Source organism: Lepidothrix coronata, unplaced genomic scaffold (assembly GCF_001604755.1).
Source record: "Lepidothrix coronata isolate B3197 unplaced genomic scaffold, Lepidothrix_coronata-1.0 Scaffold63, whole genome shotgun sequence".
Lineage (NCBI taxonomy): Eukaryota > Metazoa > Chordata > Aves > Passeriformes > Pipridae > Lepidothrix > Lepidothrix coronata.
Window position 1 is genome coordinate 3142405 of NW_016690243.1, and position 27782 is coordinate 3170186.

At 34.9% G+C, this 27782-nt stretch overlaps 1 protein-coding gene across 1 annotated transcript in view; it reads left to right on the plus strand.

Annotated features, from left to right (window-relative positions):
- IMMP2L (inner mitochondrial membrane peptidase subunit 2) overlaps positions 1-27782 on the plus strand; it is a 421899-nt gene that overhangs the window by 14369 nt on the left and 379748 nt on the right. The window lies entirely within an intron of this gene.

A 27782-nucleotide genomic window follows, 5' to 3' on the forward strand; every position in this document is an offset into this window, starting at 1 on the left:
ATAATATAGAAATGGAATGTCAAAGTGTGTATAACCAACACAGTGATATAATACATACTCGTGCTACATGGTTGGATAGTTTAAGCTTAAGGTTTTAGTTTTCTAAGTGAAATACATATTGTGTAGATTTTAACAGAAATGTCTTTGGAAGCTATATTATCTGGCTTCCTTTTTGTCATATATCTCTCTTAATTTTCCCATTTTTTTGCCTATGTCTTCACTGTAGTGGTAATTTGTAAGACAATTTTCGCTACCAGCTCTTAAAGCCAACCTTCTCACATATTCTTCTTTTGTTAGACACTTAAAATTTACACTGTGATCTGTCTTCTTGTCTGTAATGTAACATTTTCTGTAAATGATCCAGCTACAGATATGAATTAATTCAGGTTTGCAACAACAATATTGCAAAAGGACTCTGATTTCAGGTCGTTTAATGATTGCTTGTAACATCTCATTCTGCCTGTGTGGGCATCCCTCTGCCCAAGTCACGCTCTGGTGATCGTTTAAACCAGTCAATGTAACTGATTAGTAATTAATAGACTGAACAGAAAATGAGCATGTTGTCTGATCAGAAAACAGAATTAGCAGTTTCATTCTTGTTATACTTTTTGATTGTTTGTGATTGCATTGACTGCTTTCACTTTGCTGTATGTTTGAGCATGATAACTGGTCTTTTAGATGCTGTGGGTTTTTTTGTATATTTGGAAAATTTTGCATTATCTCTAAGGCAAGAGTGAAGTTTATGTACACTCGTATGGAAGAAATCACATTGCATTTATGCACTGTACTGAAGTTTTTCTTAGTCTTTGGGAAGTACATTGAATAATCAGATTAGAGAATTCAAAAAGGACTTTAAGATCAATACAAAGAAAGTTAAACAATGTAAATATAATCTATTGGATAGTTCTGGTATGAAAATATTGAAGGATATTTTATATATCAGTAACAACTTTTAAGTTAAGTAATTAATGATATGGGTTTGTTAGAATCATCTTTAGCCTAATATTGTATTTTAAAGTTTTTAATTATGTTATATTGTAAAGGCTTGCAGGATATAGTAGCTGAATGTGATTTTGTACTCATGAGTTTTTCAGACTTAATTTTGGTAAATGAGGCTTTTATTGTGTAAACAGGTTAGTACTTTTATCCTTTTCATTTTGATTATTTACCTATGATTACTATAACTCACTGGTGAATAGATATCCTACATATATGCATGAATTTTACTTGGTCATCCTCAGAGGAATTGGCTGATTTAGCTAAGGCATGAACAGGGAAGGCCGGTCTCCCACCAGCTGCTGCTTTTTCTGTTCCTTCAGAAATCCATCTGAGAAAGTGTTGATGTGACTGAGATAAGCAGATAGATACGTAAACCTTCTTTTGTGTCCTTCTTGGCTGCTTTACGTTTGTCCACTCTCTCCTCTTTGCCAAGTTATAGTAGAAAATAACTAGGAGGTTATGGAAGGGCAGTCTCTTGCAGAACAAGAGCTGAAGTAAAATATTCATTCATGGCAGCTTGACCAGGGCCATCCAAACCGATCGCTTTCTTTGCACCATGAGGGATACTGTGTCATTCTGGATGGCTGCTGTTTCTATCACAATTCTTAAAAGGGATTGTTGAGATCCCAACTGGCAAAGTCCAGCGTAAATAGGAGGCCAGCAGCCAAAATTTGGAGCAAATAGATGAGTTAGTGTTGATGGTCCTGAACCACTTAAGAGAGAATTAGTGAGCCAGTGGTTATGGATTCTGATACTGTTTGCAGATCTAAAAGTTTTTCCTCTCTCGTCCAACTAGTTCTTGATAAACATATATTTTTGTTATATTCTGACTTTTATTGCAGATGAACACCCTGTCCCCAAGTTCTTGGTGGTGTTTATGCCTAGTTAAGGTACTAAGTGAAGATTGCGAGCCTCTGTAATCCCTGTCTCTGTATCTGATGTAGATGAAACCATGTATCACAACCACAGCTGTGAAATTAACCACTGTGTGTGCAAGCATGTGCATTTATCTGGTTTTGGACATGATATTTAGAATGGCATTAGTCCTTAAAACTGTAAAATTAGAGTCAGATAAAAATAATGGAGAGATAAGTTTGTAGCAAAAAATTATTTGTTTAATCACGGTTTAGTGTTTTACGAATAGTAATATCTTACCTCAGCCTAGAGGCAAGAAGTTTTTTTTTTCCTCTGAACTTCATCTCATCCTTATTGATACCAGAATTAAAAGAGCTCAGTGTTACATGTTTTAACTTTTGAACTCATAATTTTAAGTTGATTCAAAGCTAAGAGAAATACGTATCATTCTTAACTTGATCACTTGCTCGAGCTTAATTTAGGTACTGCTATATTACTTGGATTTATACAACTAAAAATCAAAACAGGAATAAGTATTTAATAAATTAAGTAATTTCTCTTATTACATGTTCCAGAACACTATCTTTGCATCTCTTAAAAAGATTTAAAAAAACCCAACCTGTATGGTTTTTTGTTTTGTTTTGGAGATGCATTTATTTAGCTTCGAAAAGAAAACAACCATGTGGCACGAGGTCATCTTTCAAAGATAAATGGATGCACGTTTTTCAATAACTTTTGTATTGAAACAGGCATTGTGTTTTGTGAGAGCTCTGCTGAGGTAGATACGAGCAGTTATGTAGAACTTTGTCAGATATGAGTGCCAAGAGCATTGTAACTGTAGCACTGTGCATCACATTGTAGGCTGGACAGGTCATGCAGTTCCTCAGGAATATGTGCTGCAATGGCAATTCCCGGTACTTGTGGAGATAATGCTCTTCTATTGTGGATTAATGGACATTTTTACCAATTTACCTGTATGTAATTTGGTTTCTACTGTGCAGAAATGCAGGCATTGTTATAAAAAGATGCTGCTGAAGAGTGACTTCTAGGTCTAGAATTCATTTTGGTTGTTTTTATGGAAAACCCCATGTCCTGATTGTAAAATCATGCCCTCTTTTTATTCCAAAATTTTTTTTTCTTAATATAGAAAAAAGTTGGTGCAACATGTAGAATTTTGCATATCAGCATGTGTATGTAGAATGGGTATTTTATTGATGTGACAAAATTTGAGTAAGTTTTTGAATTGAAGACACAGCAGTATTAATTTCGACCTTTAATATGTTTTCTTAAATAAATAGAAGTTTGGAAATTGTCTTGTTCCTTAATTGGTTAATAGGTTTTTAACAAAGGAATTAACAATGACTGCAGTATAAATTATGTTGTTAGATTTTCGAGTGATGAAACTTCAGGGTTGTAAATATTCCCAGATGCAAATTTTAACCCGGAGATTAAAAATTAGAGGTTAATTTAGAGTTTGAGTTTTGTCTGTAATAGAGAGAACACCTTCTCCAAGGTGTGACTGAGAGCAGGAACCTACTTGCTGGGTAAGTTCGAGGTGTCTCTGCATTTCTAATGTAGATTTCTAATGTAGAATGTGTTGTCCTGTGTCAAATAAAAATAGCTATGGTAATTTAATCTGGTAAAAAAATGACAACCAGTGGTGTTTGTTCTGTACATTCTGAGTGGTAACATGCTTTTAGAGGTTTGAACTATAATAGCTAAATGAAAATGGGCAGTATGTTTAAAAACAAGGAAATAAATGTTGTATATTTTGTCAGCTTCTTGTGAGTTCTCATATAGAAGTGTAATTCCTTTAAGTACAAACCCAACTTTATAGAAATTTTCTTGACATTAAAAAAAAAAAAGCATACTTTCTATCTCCTATCCTTATTATCCTTATGAGGGATATAAAGTGGTTTCTGTCAGTGCTTCCTCTGACTGTAAGATTATGCTCAGACCTTTCAGTAAACTCCCTTACTTTGGATAAACTGCTAAGCATTTTTGTGTAAGGCTATGTGTGTTTGATCTTTGAAAAATCCAGTGCAGATCAGCATTCTGGAGGAAGAATCGGAGTACTGCATGTGAGGTTTTTTCTGTGACTGTGTCCCTCATTGGCACTCGTTCAGAAACAAGAACTGGAAAAGATAATTGTGATGATGATATTATGTGATTGTGTAGCAAGTTTCAATGTGTACATACAAATCTGAATAATCCCATTTTTGAAGAAATCTAGTCCTGTTTAGTTGATAAAAAAAAAAAAGGAGTTCTCTAATGGCGAAAACTGAATACATACTATTCTTAAAAGATCACTAATTGGAATTTCATTCTTGAGACTAGCCTAGTAAAATAAATATCAGTAAGAAGGTACTTAATGAAGGAACTGTGTTGAATTTGTAGTTGTAATTATAAAAGACTTTCCACTAAATTCTGATAGATATAATGTGAATGGACATTTAATGGTTCTTGTATTATTTTTAAGAAAGCTTCTTTCTGGACAACCTTTTACGAATACCTCTGCTTGACCTTCTTAAATCTTCCAATTTCTGTTTTATTTTTGTTTGTATTTAGATCTCTGTACCAAGTCATCTGTCTTCTGGCAGGTAGGACACTGCAAAGAAGGTTGTGCTGACACAGAAGCTAAATAATCACTTGAGTTTCTGTTCCTCAGTGACCTCAGAAAATCTTCTCCTATTCTGTTCTTTTAGTGGGAAAGAAACCTCTCATGTCTTTTCCTGATAAAAATCAAATATGTAGTTCTCATTTTGTTATCTGTGTTACAATTTATTTTAGTGTAGATATATTAAATGTGTGTGTTAATACTGTTCATGGAAGAAAGACTTGCATCTTCTATTTATAAAGTAAGTAAAATCCATTTTCTAAGGAAACTCTTCAGATACTTTACATGATCCTTGGTTTTATTATGAAGTGTTCAGGATGGGTTCAAGTAGGCAAATATTGTAATACTGTGGAAACTGAGCAGTTGTGGAGGAAAGAACTTGTGGCAGTTAAAGTTATGGTTACTTGATTTAAGGTCTGTGGATATGAGTAGGAAGATCTAATTGCAAGAATCACTGCTGGAAAGGGTCTGGCTAGACTCTTTACGCCAAAAAGTAACATATATGGATGTTATGCCTTACAGGTTCCTTAGTGGTCAAATTACAATTTGGATAATTAAACATAATGATATTTTATTTTGAAAAAGTTAATGATGTGGAAGTCAGTTAGGTAGCCTGGGCCATTTGTGAAAGAGGTGTTGATTAATTGGGAAGACTACTATAACATTGTAAGTAGTGCCAGTGAGAACTTCATATTCTAGTTGATGCTGATTTCATTGGTCTTTCTATTGAATTAAGTACCCTACTGTTGAATTAAGAAACTAGTTGTTGCTTGCTAAATATTTATTACAGTATCCATTAGAATACTACGCTGCAAGTTTACTAAAACCGCTTCACTGTTTATCAAGTTAAGCTTGTTGGAAGAAACTAGACATGAACCTTACTAACGTAAGCTAATGTAATTCAGTGGTGAATTGTTTATGAAATAATAAGAAGAAATTGTCATTCTGTCACAGCAATGTATGTCAAATAAAATTATTAAATTACGTCAGGAACTTGATAGGGTATAAGTGTATCTAGAACCTTGCTATAAGATCAGTAATTTTGGCTCTAGAGGGAAATGTTGAGATAACAGACCATTATTTGAATGTTTTTATTTTTATTTTGGTTAGAATCCCATGAAGAAATTGGACATCAGAAATTCTGTTTAAAATGTGAATTCCTGTTAGTTAATAAACAGTCATTTAATCTTAATGACTGCTCATAAGATAATTCCATACATTCCTGTGTGAGGCATTATTCTTACGGTGGCTGAAGGGTGCAACTTTGAAAAACTATAAATCACTATTGCTGTGTCTTTTGCTGGTAGTTGTGGGTTGGGTTTTTTTGGTTGGTTTGTTTCTAGTTTTCTGTTTTTGGTGGTATTATTGTTTGGTTTGGGTTTTTTCCTTTTTTTTTTTTTTCCCTCTGCATATAGTCTTTGTGTTTCATTTAAAATGTAGCGTTGAGGGGCTTGACAAAAAATCAGATGCACAGTCTGGTTGAATTTACTGCTCAGGTAAGTAGCATAAAATTTCACTAAGACATATTCTAGCGAAAGTGGAGGGAAGTTACGATCTCGCCCACGTCAATACCAATTCAGTCGCATAAAAATTAAAGCTGTTCTATACAGGATAATCTACAGATCTCTACTCCTTTTTTTGAGTATTTTGCTTCTTGGCCCATATGTATTGACACTGGAATAACTGCAAGTTATGGGTATATTGCAACTCAGGTTAGAATATGAGTAATAAAAACAAGTTAATTTGAAGTTTCATACAAATATATGTACGTCTGATTCTTTGGAAAGTGAGAAAGATGGGAGAAAAACTGGTTATGTTGTGATCTTTAAATTGTAAGATGATTAGGTGTTAGCAGCTAATTAGTACATAAGGAGGACCTATGTTCTGCTGTAGGAAGAATGTCAACAGTAATTTTCAATCTCGAAACAAAATTAACTAATTTAGTTTGATTTAAGTATTTTTACTTCACTTTTTAGTGATCAGGCATATGAGAAAGAGGAAAAAATCTGTTCCAACAAATGAAATAACTTTTACCTGTGCAATAGAAATTCAATAGAAAAGGGAATGGCATAGAATAGTTTTTTCTACTGTTCGATATGATGGACAGTCATAGTATGTAGGAGATCCTGGGTCTAACTGGACAGCTGCTTGGAATGTTGCAGAAATTGCAGCCATGATTTGGTTGGCTGGAAAGCTGTCTCTGATCCTGTAACTCTCTGCCTGGCAGTATGATGGTTGACTGCCCTGTGAAGCTCATGCTGAGCAAAAGGAGCTTGAAACCTGCCTTGGTTTAGAAAAATGTCACTTTTACCTTTTGAAATATTTACAATTTAGATGCTAGGAACATGCTTTGCTCTAGCAGAATCTGGTGATGGAAATGCCTGCTGCAATGTACATACAGAAAGGTAACAGTATATTTATCCTGAACTTTTTTTTCTTTAACCTTAAAAATATTTGACAACTCTGATAGGAAAATATTTGATATATTTTTTTCAGTACATTTCCAAATGCTGAGAAGTAATTACTGGTTATTTATGACTGGCATTGCTTCTAGGTACCTAGAACTAGGAAAGGTTTTATAACTCAGTGACATAGACTACACAGTTTTGTTGCTGGAAGTGGCAGGAAAATTGTTTCAGCAACTGGTAGGGAATTCCAATGCTCATTCTCTACAGTGTATTCAGATTAGACATCTCCTTCTTATGTAAATTCAGGCTGAACATCTGTGATACTATAGGATAAAAAAGTTATGGGTATTCATATGGTTATTCTTGCACTTGAGATCAAGCATACTTTTGATTATGATAAATATAGATGGACCATAATTTTTGAATGTATTCTCAATCTCCTGAACAGATAGCCTGGTGCTTTAGAGAATTGTTAAACTGAAAATAAACTGATAGTTTGTTGTAATTTCCTTCCCTTTAGGGTAAAGGATTTAAGGAAGCCAATGTACCAAGTATGATTCCTAAGGAAGATAACAAATCAAAGTACTTAAACTTAGGTTTCATGAACTGATGAAATGCTGACTGCTGAATTCATGAAATAGTAGATTCAGTTTAAGATAAACTTTTCACTAGATTAAGAGTTTACCTTTCATATCGCTTTACTTGAATCATGAATGGTGCACATTTTGTATCTAAAGATGCTATATCACCTTCTATTATAAGCACTTGTGTTATACTTAGGAAGAGAGGGAGTGATGAAAAATCGTTCTTTGTAGAATAACTCTAGAAATCAGCTTACCTTTTCTTTTCTGTATGAAACCATTATCTTTCAAAAAGATCCAGTTCCTTAGCATCAAAGCTTTCATATTCCAATGCTAAGTTCTGCTGCCTGTAGGAGTATGAAAGCTTTAACTGAGAAGTATATGTAGGATGTTATAGTATGATTCAGCAGTGGTTAAAACCTAGAATGCGGTAATTTTTCTGAAGAGATGAAGCTTGGTATACATATGTGTCCTGGACATAAGCAATTAACCAATTGTTTCTGTTTGTGCAAAAACATATCTAAATACATTTTAGTCTAGCCTGCTTTTGTTTTGTTTTCAATCTGGGAAATACTGAGGACGTATTTTATTTTACAGGATATTTCATACATTGTGTTCTTGGACAAATTATAAATTAAACATTGCCACAGCTCACTTCGTATCTTCCAGTAATCACTTTCCCTTAGCCAGTTTAATCAGTTGTATTATGAGCAGTAAATATTAACTACGGAATGTTACTTCTAGGAATCTTTCAATGAACTACACAGATGCTGACAAAGTGAATTTTGCTTACACATGAAAAATATTTATTTCCAATCTAATTGGTGAAGGTGGAAGAAAAACCATGGGTCTTGACCTGTACTGAATATATTGTGGACATAAATATTTTTGCATGTAATAAGCAGTCTTGGCCTTGTTTTCTGTTTTTTTTAGCCTGTTATCAAAGGCAAAAGCAAGGCAATGGCAAATTATCAGGTTTAAAATGATAATTAAACTTATCATCACTGTATTTTCTAGGGAAATTATATAAGGCTCTATTCATGAAAGTAATGTATGTTTGTTTAATGTGTAATCATCTGTTCTTGGCAAGTCAATTTAACAACATTTAGCTTTAAATACATGCATATATATTTGTTTAGCTGAAAGAGGACCTTAATGTTCTTGTCTGTTTATCTGTTGATTAGCTACAGAGAAATAAAGTTAAGTCTTCTTGGAGGTCCACAGCAAAAAGACAAGAGACAGTGGCCACAATTGCAGCAAGGGGCATTCTGACCAGTTATAAGGGGGAAAAAAGTGCAGAATTAGAATGGCTAAGTCATTAGTGAAAGAGACTATGAAACCTCCGTCCTTAATTAAAATTGCACTAGCAAAAACCCAAGCACCTTGATCAGCCTTTCCAGTTGCATGTGTTTTGGCCAGCAGCTGAAGTAGATGACCCTCAGAGGTCCCTTCCAACCTGAATTATTCTGTTTGTCTGAATCAAATGGAATTTCAGCAATGGAACTTTTAAGACATGATACATAATAGCTATACACTTTCAAGGTTAAAATTCAACGTTACCAGTTAATGTTTACAGTATGTTTGTGGTGTTTTTAACTTGTTTAATAGCATGGAAGTGGATTTTCTAAAATCCTCTTAATGTGTAGATGTGGCTGTGATATTTGTCATATATAGCTGCTTCTAAAACACCTAGTCATGTATTTGAAAACTATTATGTTAATGGCTGAATGTACATAGAATCGTGTGTTTGCATTTGAGTTTTATAGCTAGATTGCAAATTCTCTAAAGCAGAAACAGCAAGTAGTTTCAGGCATATGCATTTGGTGAAACAATCAGTGGTGTGGGTGGCAGTCTGAAAGCAGACATCTGAAGACTGGGTAGTGTTTAACATGCTATGGTAAAGGGAATGCTTTGCAAATGTATGTGGACAGTAGTTCCCAAGTGAGAAGAGGAGCCTGATTAAAGTACATAAGCAATTGTTTGCTCACTTGTTAAATTTTCAGTTAAATCTGACCATATTAATTCGTAAAAGACAGCGTCAACTTTTTCACTGAAAATCAGAGAGAAATGTGTCAGGAATAAAGGATAAAAGACACCTAAAATGAAGGCAAAAAATTAATGTGATAGAAAACTGAAAGCAAAGTGAGGGATTACATACTAATTTTCATGTCGTGTCTGTAATTTAATGACTTGGTGTAGGAAGAATCAACAAGAATCTTTTTAATTTATTTCATAAATAGAACTTAAATTGATTTGAACTTGACCCATGTCTTCTGCCAATATGGAGCAGAAGAGTCTAGCCTGCTACTCTCTAGCCACTCAGCTCTGATTTTACCTGCTACTGTAGGTATCTTTTTTATGGCTACCTTTGTGAAATGTAAAATACTAGTATAAAAGCAGAAATTTGGACTAGGGAAAAAGGTAGAAGTAAAAACTTAAAATATTGTTCTCTTAAAACCATGATCCATAGCATAATGTCATTTAGGGTTTCAGTAATTAGTGATGTATATCTTAAGGCAAAAAAGAGATACCTAGTGATATTTCTTATTTTATTTGTTAGTTTATATGTTTGCTTTAAGGGATAAGTTAGTGGCATTCTCAGAACAATAACTTTGATGTTTCAAGAACTAGGGCAACTGTAATGACAGAAATGTGGTCTTGCCATATAAAGGGAAGTATGTTGTCAGCAAGCAAATGATAATAGCATCCTGTACACCCAGAAGGCCTGCTGTGATGTTGGTGTCTGCATAAGATCCCCTTTGCCCTCAGAACAATCTATTTTTAAACTGGTGCTGAGTTTGACCTTAGTAAAGAGATAATGTTGGAAGATTTTTAAATGCACGATCATGCACAGTGTGTTCCTAAGTCCTGTAGGACACTGACAGTAGTATTTTTTCCACAGCAAATTTGTTTTAGTTTGTACTTTGCTTGAGTTCAAAGTGTTTAAAATTAAAGGGGAAAACTTGATTACAAATTATCTTCTTTATCCTTAATTGATACAGCTTACCTGAATCCACGAGCTGGAATCAGAGATTTAGATTCATTGTTCCATACAGCTTATGATGAGATGGTTTCACATTTCTGATTAAAATAGTAATAGCTTCCACAGAATTAGTTGTTAACTACATTTTCCTCACTGTGAGCTATGATTTCTCTATAAAACTTGTGAAGAATATAGATTGTTCCAGGTCAATATAATCATGACTTCATAGGAACAGCATGCCCACCTTTGATAATTGAAGGAGGTTGCTGGTATAGTTAACATATTTAAAATACCTTGCAACACCAAGAAATTGTAAGAACAATAATCTTTCATTGGCCTCTTGAGACCTTCACGTTTAACCTTCAGGTTATCTAGACATATGTTTTAAAACTGTCAGCGATGGGAAGGTGCAATGTTGGGGACTGGGAGAAATTTATGATGTTGTAAAAATATGTTAACTAACATTAAGTTAAACCTGATTTAGCAAAACAAAGGACCCTTGAATGTCTGAACCCAAATATAGCAGAAAAGAAGAGCATCTTAATATCTGAAACTTTTTCTAGATGCTTCTTGGTTTTGATAATTGAAATAGCTGAGCATGCTCATATAGAATATTTTCTCCTCTTTATTTCCCTTTTTTGTCTCTCCTTTTTGAGGAATTATCTCAGTGGCTATCTTTGAGAGAATTTTGAGTAGCTGGCCTTCCAATTTTATCCTTCTGGTCAGTTCTCATTTGTAATCCTGTGGCCGTTTGTGGTGTTGAAGAGACTACAGAGTTTGTGAATGCATAAAGTGGGTTGGCATTTATGTAAGTATTTACAGTGTGTAATAATCAATTTTGTGTTGTATTACTTTTGCAGCTCATGCCTCCCACTCTTCTAAAGTCTGCTGCTTTTTCAGCTGTCTAATTCTAGTTTATGCTTTTCTCCTTTAAAACACTTAACAGATTTCTTCGTGCAAGTTTTTTATTATGTATGTTTTAATCAGCTTTTACCTGTGGTTAGTGAAACAGGTATGACATAATAGAGCTCTCTAGTACATATGTGAAGGAATTGTCACATTTGAAAATACTTAGAGCTTGCAAATAGTTGTGTTTGGGATTTCAGCAGCAGAACTCTATGCAAGGCAGCTCAGCAGGGCTTTCCAGTTCAGGAGACTTGCTAATGCAGCAGCAGTTAACCGACAAGGGAAATTTAAATTTGAAGGGACTCTTCATGTCCTGATTTGTAAAAGCCCTGCTGGGCTATTCTGGAAATTTCTGCTAGCAACTATATTTAGCTCTTCTGTGTGGCTTGTTTCAATTTGTGTGTGCAGCTGTATGTACTATTTGCTCATGAGGTATTACATGCATGTACTATTTGTTCATGAGGTATTACATCACAGCAACACGTACATTGTCTAGATGGTAGCAGCAGAGCTAGCAAACCTGTGTCAGCTCCTGGTATTCAGAGAACATGAACAGAACATTTGGTCTTATTAGCACAAAGCATTACTTCAGGCTAGAAATAATCAGTTTTGGTATCTCTAATTTACCAGTTATACTCCTGCTTTATTATATGTTAATAGCAATATGCTGAGTAAAGGTTTTGCTATTTTACTGTTTTTTTCTTTGTCTCATACTTGCATTTGACAAAGTGAACAAATAAAACACATCAATACTGCTTTTGTCATGAGCTTCATTTACATGAAGATAAAAGTTGTACAATATTTAATATCATCTCGTGAAGAACCCTTTTGAACACAACAGGTTTATGATTGCTGTGTTTATATATTCCTGATTGGTCTTCCATGCGTTTTCTAAGAATAAACTGATTTTGGAGATTGCTATGGAAGTTCGATCCAAGTATAAAAGGTGAGCAAACATAGACTCATATGAATAGCTGATATTCAAAATTATCTTTAAGTTAGAAAGAAAATTATCCACACTCAGATTGTATGAATTGTAATAGCAGAAATATCAAGAGATGTGAATTGGTGAGGTTATAATTTTTAAAAAAAGTATCTGTGGTATGCAAACTGGCAAATGAGAGGCTTGCATCATAATAATAATTATTACTTATTATTATTAATTATTATTATGCATATGCAATATTTGTGGACCAATTTCACATTACATAAATTTGGGAAATATTAAGTATGGACACACAGAGGCCGTATTTTGAAACAGTTGGCATGCTGTAGCAGAATGACTGCAACATATTGCTCACACACACTGCAAAAGTTCTTAAACATGTATGCTGTTTATGAAAATCAGTAATTTTCTCCTTTCCCTGGGTGACTTGGAACGATAGCGGTGGTTGGTGCTGCCGAGAACCCAGATTCTCAAAGGATTTGGAATCCTTGTTGTTGTAATTCCTTAAAGTGTATGAGGTTCATATTGCCTGTGAGAAGAGAGACTGTAATCCCAGTTTCGCTCTTACAAACCCAGAATATTACTGTCAGCCTTTTCTCTGTAGAATCCAAATCCAATATATATATTAAAATATTTCAGAACAACAGAATACTTAAAAAATAGCAAGGGAAAATTTTAAATGTATTTATTTTACAGTTTATTAAAAATATTTTAAAATAGTATTTACATTCTTTTAATATGTTGATTTATAGATGTGCTTATGGTCCATATTGTGTATAAAATTTTTAGATCCTAGAATGACACAGTTATATTTGAAAACAAAATCCATGTTCATCAGATTGCATAGAGTGTGCATGTACCAGCTGAAGGTCCTCTTCCTAGAATGGTAAACTTCCAGTTAGATACGGGGATAATTCAGCATCTTTGTAATGTAGAGGAAATATATACAGTGGTTTTTTTTCAATTTAGAGCCCATTTAAAAAAAATAAAAATCATTGACTTGTGTATTGCTGCCCATGACAGGGGGTTTGGACTGGATGATCTTTAAAGCTCCCTTCCAATCCAACCCCTTCTGTGACTTACAGGCAAATAAGATTTCTTACTGAAGGTGTTTTCTTGCTCTCTTAGGATTGTTTTATTCAGAAGGAGACTAATACACTGAAGGGAATTTGTACCACTGCAACCAATGTATTGAGATTTATGTAGAGGGATGCTAAAGAAACACATTTAGGTTTGTCTCCAGTTAATAGGTTTTGGTGCTTAGATTGTATCTGTATCCCCAGTCTTAGCCAAGCCACAGGTAATGTGCTGCTGGACAATGAACTGCTTTGCAACCCCTGCTCCATTGGAGTGTGTAAATTTTGGGATGTCAATCTTGCCAATTTCAACCAATCTTAATAAACATATGCAGAGACATCAGAGAGCAAACAAGGAAGCTGAGAACAGGCCTGTGGTGGAGAAAAAATTATATAATTGGCGCTTTTTGAGACTTCTTTTTTGTGTTGATCCTAACTGTATTTTGGTGACCTGTTCAGTAGAGAAGGGATGATCTATTTTGGTGATCTATTCTAGAGAAGGGATTGTGACATCTTAATTTTATTTCTTATTTGGTTTTGTTTTGTTTTATCATTGCAGACTTCCTTAAACAAACAGATTATGTTAATACTTTCCTTTTTCAGTGCTGGCAACAGACTAGTTCATCTGTTAAAGTCTGGCCAGTGAACGAGTCTATTTTCTTCCTTCATAATATCTTTTGAATTTTTTTTACTGTTTTTTTATTTCAGAAGTCTCTAGTGAAGGCTTAGAAATGAAGCCTTTAGGTTATTATTTTATTCTTGTTTATATTTTGTCATGCCGAAGGATGCTAATTTTGGACAAGGGCATCATTATTCAAGAAAGTCCATGTAGATTTCTTTTGTCGCCTCAAGGGGGGTTTCTCCATTAAACTTCCTCTAATTATCTCTATTGTTTTAATAGTTAGATATCATAAATCAAGCCTACTCACCAGAATTTCTCTCTAGTCAAAGGTGAAAAATGAGCACTTCCAGAAATGAGTTTTTATCAATTACCCTTATGCACTTTTTTTTTTAAATGATGGGCCAAATAAATACCATGTAATTTAATTGAAATAAAAACATATTTCTGTGTCAGTTTTTCACTGCTGTCCCTAAACTAGGTGAGCAAATTGTAATGAAATTATTTGAATATGTTTCACCATACATGTTAAGGATTATTTACATGCAATTTACTTATACTCAGAAGAAATATTTTCCATGTTATATGGAAAATGGGTGACAATATGGGTGGAAATATGGGTGACATCTCATACTCTTCACTGCACATATCTTGGAGACTCTTTTTGTTAGATGGTAATATCTGACCAACAAGAGTCTTCAATGTTAGGGTTAAATTTTCATCTGTTAATGAGTTATAGGTACTAAGTAATACTGGGGGGATTCCTTAATGTTCTTGTATTTACATTATTTTCCTTTTTCCCTTCCTTGCTCTCTGTTTGTTAAATAACACAGAAGAAAAAGGTCATAATTTAATGAATGACCCCTTGGATCACAGATGCTGACAAAATAAAGCCTGAAAATTTTAAATTGGCTGGCTGCTGTTATCCTAACACAGCCCATTAAAGTCACACAAGAGAGTGGAACTTATTATGTAGTGAAACTGTGACTTTTTCATGCTTTCTTTGTAAACGTGACAAAATTTATGGATGGCATTAGTGATACTAAGTTGACAGAATTAAAACCACTGTTTATGGATACAGTTCAGTAACTTGATTTAATTAAATTCTCAACACATTGATCTAAGAGGATTTTCAGGCAGTATTTTATGACAAGGGTTTGAAAGAGAATGCTGAAGTTCCCCCAAAAGTGATGAATTGATAGCAATTTTCTCATTTAACACGTACATATTTAACTAAATGCTTATTGTTTAGAATCTTGTGCTTTGAAACAGTGTACAGTGTTTTGTAAGTTCCTCTTAGCCTAATAGTATACTGCATTAACACTGGGTGTATATAGCATAGAGAGATTCAGCTCTGCTCTAATAGACACAGAAGTGGGACATCAGAATCCAAGCTTCACTGATAGTATTGCCTGTAATGAAAACTTCTGACCCTTAGTTCCTTTATCGATACCTACATTTAACATGGTGAATGGAACAGCATCAGAAGTGAGGTGATTAGGATAATCAATTATCTTTGTCAGAGCAGATAATGCCTTTTAATTTCTTAGTCTTTCCTTGTTTCTTCTGTTCCTTTCCTTTCTCAGGTTACCTGTCCCCATTAATAATCAACATGGTTGTAAGTCTACTAAGTACTGTATTATAACTCTTTCCTATTTGATAAACTTTACTGAAAATAATAGGCAATAATAATCTGAGATTTTTAAGCTAAAGCTTTTGGGCACTAATGCAGTCTAGACCCATGAAGTGAGTGTAAGGAATGATAAATTGAATGTCAGTTGACGCAAGAAAGTTGAAAAAAACTTCATTAAATTACTGATATAAATTTATGGAGATGTCAGTGTTACATGAGGGGTTCTGTTCTGTTAAATATGGTAAATGGATTTAAGGACATTGTGTTGTATGCATCTTAGAAGTACCTGACACATTTTACTTGAAAAAGCAACATTACCAGGAAATAGCATTCACCACGTAGCAAAAAAGCTGTGTTTTATTTTATTCTGCACTAGAATGAGATTATTATTAAAGTCAAAATTCATAACACTTTTAAAACACAAAATAACTCTGATTCTCCTTAGGCATGGAAGATTTAAAAGGCGCATTACCTTCAACTAGGAACAAATGAGAAACTTGGCCTAGCCCCAACTTACTGAAAGCCAAAGTAAATCTTGAAATAAAGTCCCTCAGTGAAGGCTCTCGTAGAAGGGTAGTTGGGAGACCTTTTAGACTACAGATTTATAAATTAAGTTTCTGGCACAGTGATTGCCAAAGTAAGATGGACAGTCAGAAATTGGGATGTGGAAATTATAAATTCAATGAAATTGAAGGCTACTTACTGGAACTCTCTGACAAACAAAATGTGTACTCCAGCACCTCTTTCCAAAACTGGCAAAAGAAGATGGCAAGTGTTATATGATTTCCCTATTTGTGTTCCCTTCCCCTTGTGGTTCTTCAGCCATTTGATATGCATCTTTCCATTAAATAGTACCTGAATCTGTCCAGCACCTTTTTAAAACTAAACAAATTCAGGAGCAGCTGATCGATAAATTGCTAAATGTTACTTTCTCTACAACTTCCTCTGGCAACAAACTGCAAAAATTATTAGGTATTTTTTGTTCTTCATCCAGGTAATGTCACAAAACCATGCATCTGAGTATTAAGTTCAAATTTGGATTTCAGATTTAGCTGAAAATTGTGCAGGTGTTGTATATCTCAGTAGCTCTTTCTGTAGAATCCAGGCTGGGATGTATGGGAGTCTGAACACAGTCTTCAGAGCATTGCTTGGAATTGAAGAATCTCTCTGGATTCACTTTTCTCAAACATAACAAGTTGTCAGTTACATGAAGACTGTATTTCTTGCTCGTACTTCACCTTCCTTTGAATAGATATTGTAGCAAAATGAGAAATACTCAAAAATGATCTCCAGTTTCAGTACTTTATGTACTGTAGGAAGGTATCCATTGACCAGGTGTTGAGTCCTGACATTAACACTGTCTTTCATTATTAGCTCCAAGCTACATGATTTGTACCTAGTATTGAATTTGTATCTCAGTGATGTCAAGATGCATATGAAGAAGTATTTCTGAAAGAAGAAAATGAGTTCCATGATAATTTTTCTTTGTATCCACGATTATTTAGTTCTGGTGCTCTTAGAATGATGTATGTTTATTTAATTTTTAATTACTTCTGCCATTTTTTTATACTCCCAACTTTCATTGGTGAAATTCACTTGGGTTGTGAAATCTATGCAAAATAAGAAAGCAGGAGAAAGGTTCATATAATTCCAAAACTGAACTTCACTGCTGTATTATAGTGAGAAATGTGCCTGTAGGCATATGTATTGGTTATATGAATGGTCATTTGAAATTCTGCTACTAAACTTCAAAGTTTATTATGAACTCCACAAAAAATACTTTTTCCCAAATGACAGAGTAGAAACCACAGAGCCCCACACCTATGCTGCTCTTTTTTTTTTAATTATTTCTCATACTAATGATTCATAAGGTATCTAATACTTTTATTTATTGTTTATAAAATCCTGCTGTGATACCTTTCTGATGGATGTTAAATTTAGTGGAAACAGTAATGGTTCTGGGAGAAGAGCAAGGTGTGTTGAAGAAAATGATGGTATTTCAACTTAAGTAAATCTGGTTTTGTACTTTTCACCGCACAGTGGATTCCTTTCTTACTGATTTAACTTTAGAAATTCACAGCCTCTCAAATATTTTCCTTTTACTGGTGAAAGAATGTCATGATGATATTTAACGCTGCTGAACAATAGGAGTAAAGATTTTGTTTTACTACATGTACCAAACTGACCAACACTGATGTACTCACTTCATTGCTATCTAGTTCAGTTGTAAAAATAACCCAGCAAAGCTTGCTTCTGTGAAAGGATTATTCTGGGGAACATTTGCTTTACAAAGAATAAAATATATTCTGTGTTACTACATTTGACAGAACAGAAGACACTCACTATTCTTATCCTGTATTTACAATGAAACGATGCTCTTTCTCTATTACTAGAATTCAGAGATTATTTTCTTAGAATGATATAAAAACCCTTTCCTTAAGGAATTTCATGGTGCCTTTTAAAAATACTTTCTTTTTATAGTGTTCTTCATACTAAAATAAATAATAGAATCTCTAAGGCATGATGGAAGATATATGGGAAGAGCTGTTACCGCAATGAAAACCAGTGTAGTTTGAGGGGATTATACAGTAAAACAAGACTAATTCAAAACACAGTATAATATTGCTGAATGTTTTCACTTTCAGGCATTTTACAGAATGCTGATGTAGACAATAAAAGGGCACATTCATCAAAATTCATAATTTAATTTTGTAAAAAAACCCTTGCACCAGTTTAAGCATACAGTACTCAAATTTCACACTAAGGTGAAGAAACTCCTTGGGACATTTAAAATTTATGAGGAATTATGAGATTTTATTCATTATGTTGACAATATGCACAGCTTCTTTTGAAAATGGATTGGACCAAAAAAGGTGAACAGATGTGGCTGAAATAGCTCTTCCCATAGTGTGTGCTGAATTATGTGAGTTCTGCTTATATCTTACCCTGGAGGATTGTTTAGTGTGCTTGGTTACATAGAGCTGCAAATTTTTAGCTGTGGGCTGATATCCATAAATTTATAGTTGATATATTGTTTTCTAGGCAGACAACTCATACTCTGATAGAATTAAGGGCAATAATTGATTTCCTGCTAAATAAGACGCATTTCAGTTTGAAGTATAATAGATGGTAACTAGAGTCTCTGTATGAAGCAAATATATGTTCTAAATATTGAATATAGAAAAAAGGACTTTTTAAAATTATAGATTTGCATATAGATATGGAAAGATACCTTCTGAATTGAAGGTGTCATTTTACCATTTGAATTTTTATTGACAGAAACAGTCTTGCCAATATATCTTTGTCTGCTGTGGCTACATCTCTATTCTGACAATATACCGTACTATCAGAATATAATTTTAACTTGTTTGTAGCTTAAGTGCTGAGGTGAATATTGCATGAGTTGAGGGTCTCATATGCTCATAAGTACCATAACAAAAAGTGCTTTATAGAAAAAAAATTTAAACAGTGATTGCTTATCAGCTATGTATCAGCAAGGGTCTTCATGAAATTTGGAAGGAGACTGATTTGCTAAGATGCAGAGCAAAATCTTTTATGAACTGAAGCTGTCTTTCTGATCATCAATTTAGCTGCCAATAAGGTCTCCTTGATTTCACTTCCACCATGTGAAAAGGAGCTGCTGTTTTCATGATACTGATATAACAAGGAGGAAAGAAACTACCTCTGTTGACAGAATAAAGAAAACTGCTGTGTTATTTCAACTTAATTTATATTTGGAATTACATCCTGCTTCAGAATTTAAAAAATTTCAATCTCCCCTTCCACCCTCTCTCCCCATGGACTATTTTTCTCCCTTTTTCCCCCTCTCTTCTTTCTCTGCATTGTTTTTGCAGTGAAGAATGTGCTGTGTAAAGTTTAATGAACTTGGATCATTTCTCATCAGAGAGAGATTTATCCTGGAGCATTTCAGTCCACGTTTTCCCTTTAGAACTGTTTACTGTAAACTTTTTCAGTTGACATGAAATAATGTGTATCCTTCCTGAGGATAAAGGAAACGCTTTTTGTAAATATTATTTCCCAACTGGAGTCTGATTTTTTTGTCAAAGCTGTCTAGAAGAAACACTCCATCCATCTAGATTTTATTTTCCATGTGAATTTTTTAGTTAATTAATTATTGTATACATATATAGCTGAAATTGTATATTAATTCTGAAGCAAAAGAAGCAGTTGCCATCTTACAGTATTTTGGCTACTTAGTTAAAGATAAATGGCCATTGTTTTTCTAGCAAGTGCTAGAAAACACGTTCAGTAATTTTTGCTCTTGAGGAAGAATCTCCTTATTACAGTTTTTAAAATTATTCCAGTGCTCCCCTTTTTCCTAGCCAATGTCTTGTTTCTGTGGGCAGATAAATAGTTTTGTCTCTGACACTTGAAGTTCAGAAGGAAGAACCTTCCTCTTCTTTCTCCTGGTTTCTTTTCTAAAGCCTTGGTCCTTGTAACCTCCCTGCTCCTTGTGCTAGTCTGAAGGCCTGACCTGCAAGGAGAAGGAAGGACTATGTCTGGTGCAACTCTTGTGGTGCATTGCTTAGGCCTTTCTCAGCTCTCCCATTTCCCAGAGCAAGGGTGAGCATGAGGAGATGGACGATTGGTTTCTAGTCTTACTTGTATTCTATATATTGGTTGAAGTGCTCACTACATTACTCTTCTGGAAAGAGAAGACAGAATTTTTCTGAAGCTCTTCTCATACCCTTCAACTCTTCTTGATACAATTCATCCCAATTTACACTTTTTCCCCCAAGTTAGAAATAGTAGAGGGTATAATGCTATTTTTGAGAAAACATTTTTAAAAAATAAAAGGTCACTAGAATCCTGATATTGCAACACAGTTTTGTACTGGCATTTACTGAACAAGATTTAAAAATTTCAGATTTCTAAAAGATTATATTACCTCAGTTCATCATGACAAGTGAAAAAAAAAAAGAAAAGCAAAGCTGACCTAGTTCTCATTTAGCCACCTTAGTTTGGAGTCATATAAACCTTAGTTGTTGGCTCTGAACTCTCAATTTTAGTTGTATCAAGCTTCAAGTCTAGTAACTATTTTAAAGCATTTTCCAGAAATTGCATTTATCTAAGATTGTCTAAATTCAACTCTAAATTCACAAGGCTTTTCTCTGTTTCTAAGAAGTACCAGTTTCCAGGTTGGATCTTGCAGACATGACCTCTAAGCAGGCTTGCAGTGCTGCATCTGCTGTTTTTTGCATGCACTGCTCATCTGTCTTCTTGCTAGATGTGACTTTTTTCTTTTTATTCTGAGTTGTCAGCCCTTGGCTACATGACCTGCAGTTGCACATTTTTTTGCAAATACCATGCATGGCTCTACTTTCCATATGCTGGTCTTATACCACTTCTAGAAGTATTTCTTTTGTGAGGGTTTTCGTAAGCTTTTAGTTTGTATTCTTTAATTTTTTTGTTTTCTTCTGTTGCCAAATGGAGTGTATTTGTGGGGCTTTTTTTCCTTCTTTTTCTTTTGGGCATTTTTAATTCGCTCTGAGAGAGATTTCTGTAGCCTGCCATATCACACATCTCTCCTTTCCAAGTGTGAAGTCATATCTGTTGTTAGTTACTTGCATCTTGCCCTCCACCTGCAGCTTTGGATATATGAACTGAGTTGGTATATGGTCTGCTATAATGAAATCTGCCAACTGCCTTAATTATAAGTCCGACTTGTTAGCTTAAAATGAATAAAAGATTCTTCAAGGATTTCTTTCACTTTTTTTTCATTTGCAATCTCTCCAAAGTGTCTCTTTTGGGGTTTTCAGCATTACTGCAATTTTGCTTAAGAGCTTGCCCTTTCAGTCTTGCTCTGGAAGCTGGTTGTGATCAGTAGGTGCAGATTCAGCAAAAATAAAAAGTTAGTTATCAGTGAAATTTGTTTTTTATAAATTCATGTAGATTCCAGCTTTTCCCATACAGATGTCAGATACTTACCAGACTTTCTTCCTGCCATCTGTCAGTGTTACACTAGTTTTGAGTTGTTAGTGGCCTTTAGTTCCTGCACTACTGTTTTACCTCTCTCTGTCATTCCTAGAGGTCTGGCTTCTTATTTCTCTGATAATCATAAAGTGGTTTAATTCCTAACTGTGAAGTTACAGACTTACAGCTTCAGAGTCCAAACACTTGCTTAAAGCAGACTGATATTAGATCAGGTTGTGCAGGCACTTAACCAGGCATTTTGAGTGTCTTCAGTAATGAAGTCTTGTGTGAGTTCCAGTTTTGTATTATGTAGCACTGTGAGGAGAACAAAAAAGTATTAAAAGAACAAGTGTTATTGAAGTTTAAGCCCCATATTTGAAAGTCTGTGATGTAGGAAGATCCTAATTTTCCTGCCTAGTTGCTCTGGAAGGTTCATTACATATTTCTGAAGATGCTGACATTGATGTCACTCTAGAGAACGTGACAGTAATTCTACTGGAACTGCAAGCATGGCTGATAGAATACAACTCTCCGTAAGTGAAACACACTGTACAGCCAGAACCTGAACATTATGAAAAAAAAAAAAAAAAAAGAAGCTAATCTTTGTAGGAAATCAATCCCCCTATAATATTTTCATGTTACTGGGAATGCTGATTTTTAGAATATCAGTCAGATGTTATATGTTTAAACAAAGTTAATATTGGTGTTATACAGAGATATGGTGTGGAGTGGCAAAGGCTTCTTGATTTAAAAATATTATGGTCTAGATAAACGTGCAGAAAAATATTTGAATGGAAAAGCTTCTCCTTGAGGAAGAAAATGTTATATTTCTCCAGTGATAAGTATGGAGATTTAATAAATGCTCAGTAAAAATTGAAAATAATTCCTATCTGCTATTTCAAATATTTTTAGTGCTGTTTGAAAATGAAGATTGTCCTTGAAGGACAGATGGCAATTGCATGCAAAGCAATTTCTGAACTGTTTGCTGCCTCAGGTTCTGTGAAAAAATAGGAAAGTTCACAATATATAATGTATTATCCTTTCATGGAATAATAATCACTTTTCGCAGGTTTCTTCTTAAGTACTTAATTTTAAAGAGATAGTTCAGACGCAAACTATGATGTTTTCATAACAAAAGATGTTGGTTCTTCTCTGGGTCATTTAAATGTTTGAGAGCAGCTTTATAAGTAGGATTTTGAAGTTTTAGGTTGAAACTCTGCTCTGGTTCTGTCTTCATGTGTCTGTAATGTTTTGTGTCATTGTAAATGTTGAGTATATTGAATATTCCAATATTTTAGTGCATTATAATTGTGTGGGTATCTCATCCTTGCTTAGAACATGTTCTGTTTTCATATACAGTGACACCTCAACCCTAATTTTGATAACTCCATCCCATTATAATTCTCTGTTATTGATAAACCAAACTCTTGTGCACAGTATGCTTCATGAAACAATGGGAGTCACTTTTAAAAAGCTGTTTCTAAAGACAGCTTGTACTTACTACAGCAAACTGTGGGAAAGAATATGCATCTCTTTGTGTGTGGTTCATTTACACAAACCACTCAGTGAAGTGCTGCTCTAATGTTTCACTGACATGTAAGACCAGAAGGAGAGAGTGCTGATATAATTAGAAATTAAGCCTTTTTAGATGGGGCCTTCTGCCCCAAAGTCCTGCTTATGGTTTCAAATTTTCTTTAGAGTGACTAAAAATGAGCTGTGCAAGCATATATAAGACTTACCATGCTTTAATTTCTAAATAGCTAAATAGGAATTTCTAAATATTAACCATAGTGCATGCAGATCCCTTTCATATATTCAGTTTTTCCTTGTTCTTATATTACAAACATTTACCAGAAGACACTTAGCAAGTTAGAAGAAGCAGTTCAAGAATATTTTTGTTTGTCTTTATAAAGCTTTGGCTCTCTAAATGAATTCAGAACTTCCCACATTGCCTACTGACAAATATTATGCATAAGAAACTCGTATTATTGTAGGTCACTGAATTAATTTTTAAAATGTCAATCGACATGATTCCCTTAGGGAGTTGTAAGTTGCAGCTATATATTATGTACCCACACAAATGTGGACATTCAGTGTTTTAGAAGGGAAAGCATTTGTAGTACAGAAACAGCTTAACATGAATCAGGTAGTGCTTTTCTAGCATTTAAATTCTAATAAATGGAAACAGGCAGACTTTCTAGAGATGTTCTCTTGTCGTGTTTAACTCTCAGAAGCATATTGTGATCGGTGTCCTTTCTTCTGGCATCAAACTTCACTGTATTTTGCATAACCAAAATGGGAGTCACAAGTACAAGTAATGGATACAGCTTAGTTCAGCCCGTAGTGACACTAAATGCTGGAAGTGATATAGCCGAAGGAAGATAAGCTAACCAGAGCTATTTGTGTGAGTGATTTTTGACTGAAAAGATCTATGAGATGGTACTGGTATTTTTTATATCTTGCTGATCTATGGCATGCATTCTGTTTTTGTCAAATAGTCAAAAATAGAATGCTGTAGATGAGAGATGGTAATGAACCAATAAAGCAGACTTTTCACTTAAATATAACGCAGCCCAGTAGCAGTGCTGCACTAAATGGCTTGGCAGCAAGTGTTCTGTTTTCTTCATGCACTGAAGTTTATTAAAATGATGATTTTTATTTTGTAGAATTCTGAAGTGTGATATTTGATTTCTGAGTCTGAAAGCAAGGGGGCCTTTGGCCCATCCTCCATTACAGAAACCCCCTAACATTATCTTGTCAACATGCAAATTAAAATTTGTTTGGGACTAATACAAAGTTACCAGTATTAAAAAATCACTTACTATGAAACTGCTGTGAGTTTCTAAAAGCAAAGTTGTATTGCAGCATAGCATTCTCATCTTTTCAATGTCAAGAATTTTTATCCTGTAGGTTTGTTTCTCTGCTTACAGTAGGACTTTTTTCACTTAAACAGTAGAGAATTGGGAACTTCTGAAACTATTCTGTGATGCTGTTGAGCCGTGACTCTTGAACTGGGAATCCTCACCTTAGTGAGGATTTAATCTAGTTTGAACTAGTTAGGATAAAATCCTGGGTAATATGTGATACAGAATATGCTTTTGGCAGCGGGAAGAAAGACTTGCTAGTATATTGGTAATTTTCCAATTCATACCTCTAATTTGTATGATTGTGTCCTTGAATAAGGAGAATTCTTTCTGGCATTGTTCACTGAGAGTAGACAGATATATTAACAATGCATCTTTCATTTTAATTTTATATTTTGTGTCAGATTCTGTTCAATTTTTTTTGAAGAAGAAGAATTTGACTTCGGTGCTATAGTCTGCATGTGAAGCTTTTAATGGCACCATAGCATGTCATAAACTACTTTATGCTGAACTTTTAACAGCTGGTTTGGATTTTTTTGGGGGGTTACATGTCTAATGATGGGTTAAAAGCTAACACCAGTTGAAAGAAGAAGAGGTGGGAGGGAAATGCTTTCTTTGTATTGTTCAGAGAGCACAGTGAATTTACATGAGAATTTTATCATCATTCTTGGTGATATGCGTACTCTGAATTAATTCCCCATAGATGCAAATTTTGTTGACTGGCTTCTTTATCTTTCTTCTTTTGAAATACTTGTTTAAAAGGATGGATCTGCCTTTCATGCCAAGAGAATGAAGCTTTGAGACTTACTTGCCATATATTTCTGACAGCAGTGTCCAGCTGTTGGAGGCAAAGAGCAATTCTGTAGACAGGTTTGACCTGTACTAGGGGTAAGGTTGAAGCAAAGAATTCAGGAGGGTAGCCACTTTTGCCATCATTTTTACTATAGTTCGTGGAAATTACTCAAAACTTTCTGAGCTTAAGTCTGCCTACGTATAAGAAAGGTAAAGAAGTTGGACATTTTGTTAAGATAAGTATCCATGTCTTTATAACTTCACTAAATTGGAAGACGTGATAGGATCACATGCCTAATCGTAGGGTAATTGAAGGTGTGACCTCTGGAGGTTCAGTCTCTTACTCAAAGCAGAAGCCAACTATGATGTCAGACTAGATTCTGCTGGGCTTTATCTGTTTGGGTCTTGATGACTTTCAAACACAGAAACTGTATAACCTCTTTGGGCAGCCTATTCCACTGCCTGATGGTCCTCACTGGAAGAAAGTTTCTCCCTATATCCAGTCTGCACCTGTCTTGTTTCAACCTCTACCCTTTGTCTCTTGTCCACTCACCATGTACCAGTGTGAAGAGCTTGGCTGTGTATTCTTGATAAGCTTGTAGGTACTGGCATGCTGCTAAGTTCACTTGAAGTTGTTTCTTCTCCAGGCTGAGCAAGCATGTTCCCTTAACTTCTTTCAGTGCTTGTTCACAAGCCCTTGGGCAAGGGCTTGGTGTCCCTCTGCTGAACATGCTGTACTTTATCAATGTCTTTGGTTTTCTTGGGGGCTCAAAACTAGAGATAGAGTTTCCAGATTCCCTGTCTGTGAGTGTATCAACTGATTCCCATGATTTGGTGTCATCTGCAAAGCTGAGAAAGCACTCTGTCACTACCAGGTCAGTGACAAATAAGTTGAACAGGATGGCATAGACACCTGCACCATTTGTTACTGGCCCCCAGGCAGAGTACTACCCATGAACCACTATCCTTTGAGCCTGATCATCCAAACTTTTTCTTTTTTCATGTTTGATTTTCCACCCATGTCCTGAATGTCCTGACATGGATACAAGAATATTGTGAGAGACAGTGCTCCTTGTGAGAATCAAGAAAAATTTCATGATCGTTCTTGACTTTCATTTTCTTTTTCAGAGTTAGAAAAATTTCAGTTAATATTATTATAGTAAGACTTGCAGATATAATACAGTAGCTTAAATTATTTTGTAGTGCAATTAATTAGCTCTCCTGTATAGATTACTAAATTACAAATTCCAAGTCATTAACCTAAACTAAGTCAAATAGAGAGTAACTGTTGCTTTGACTCAGAGATTCTTGTGATTTTTGGGGTTTATTATTCCTGGATGGTGATGACTATGTAGTGTAATAGTGTGCTTAGTGTCATTTGTTTTTCTAAATTGAGAACAGTGGTCTATTCTAGCCAGTAATCAGTATCTATAAGGATCTTAGCTGGTTTTAATGTGAGTAGAACACTGGACTCTTTACATAACTTCCAGGAAATTACCAGCATGGGTTTTTTTTCTGGCACATGAGGAAGACAGAATCAAATGATTGTAATTAGGATGCATATTTGCATGATTATTAGAAGGTTTTTTGTTATATTTTTTGTTTCCTTATTTTCTTTTCCCCCTCGGATGGAACTACTGTAGGAGGGAATATGATTTCATGGCTTGATTAGTTTTGTTCTTTTTGGAGAAAATGCTGAGGACTACATCAGGAGAAGGCGTAGAATTCATCTTATATAATGTTATGAAATCTGAAGCCTGACATTTTAAGCTATAAATTCGATCAACAAAACCTAGAAAAAATCATTCTGCTGGATGTAGTCTGGGATTTTATGCATTACCTACTGTGTCACAAAGAAAATCATGGTTTGCCAATATAAGTGAAAAATGACTCTTATTTCAATGCAGTGGTGTGTCAAGTAGCTCTTGCACTATTGCCTGGCATCTGGATTTCTCAAGTTAGGGCGTAGTAGTGACAAGTATTGGGAAATTATATTTTTATTATGTAAAAAAAAGGGTGGTGTTTTCTTCCTTTAGGTTCTAGCATCATGAGGATTATATAGGGCTCCTCTCTGTTTTGGTAAATTATGGAAGTTGCAACTTGGTACATTTTGCCTTCTGTTTGTTATAGGAGTGACAGCAGAGGAGAAAATGACTGTCTGCTCTGGACAGGAGCATCCAAATGAAAATGCTAAATAATAAATTGTTTTAGAGTGTAGTTAGCATGTCTCAAGGGGCCTCTAGTGGTCTAGTGGTTAGGGTGCAGGACTCTCACCGCTGCGACCCGGGTTCGATTCCCAGCCCCCCGGGCAGATGGATCGATTCCCAGCCCCCCGGGCAGATGGAGCTCGTTAGCCCTGTAAGGCAATCCATCTAAGAGAAGGTCACTCTAAACAAACCTACGTCCTGGGGACCTCACTGCCACTGTCCAAGTTAGCCCTGTAAGGCAATCCATCTAAGAGAAGGTCACTCTAAACAAACCTACCTCCTGGGGACCTCACTGCCACTGTCCAAGTTAGCCCTGTAAGGCAATCCATCTAAGAGAAGGTCACTCTAAACAAACCTACCTC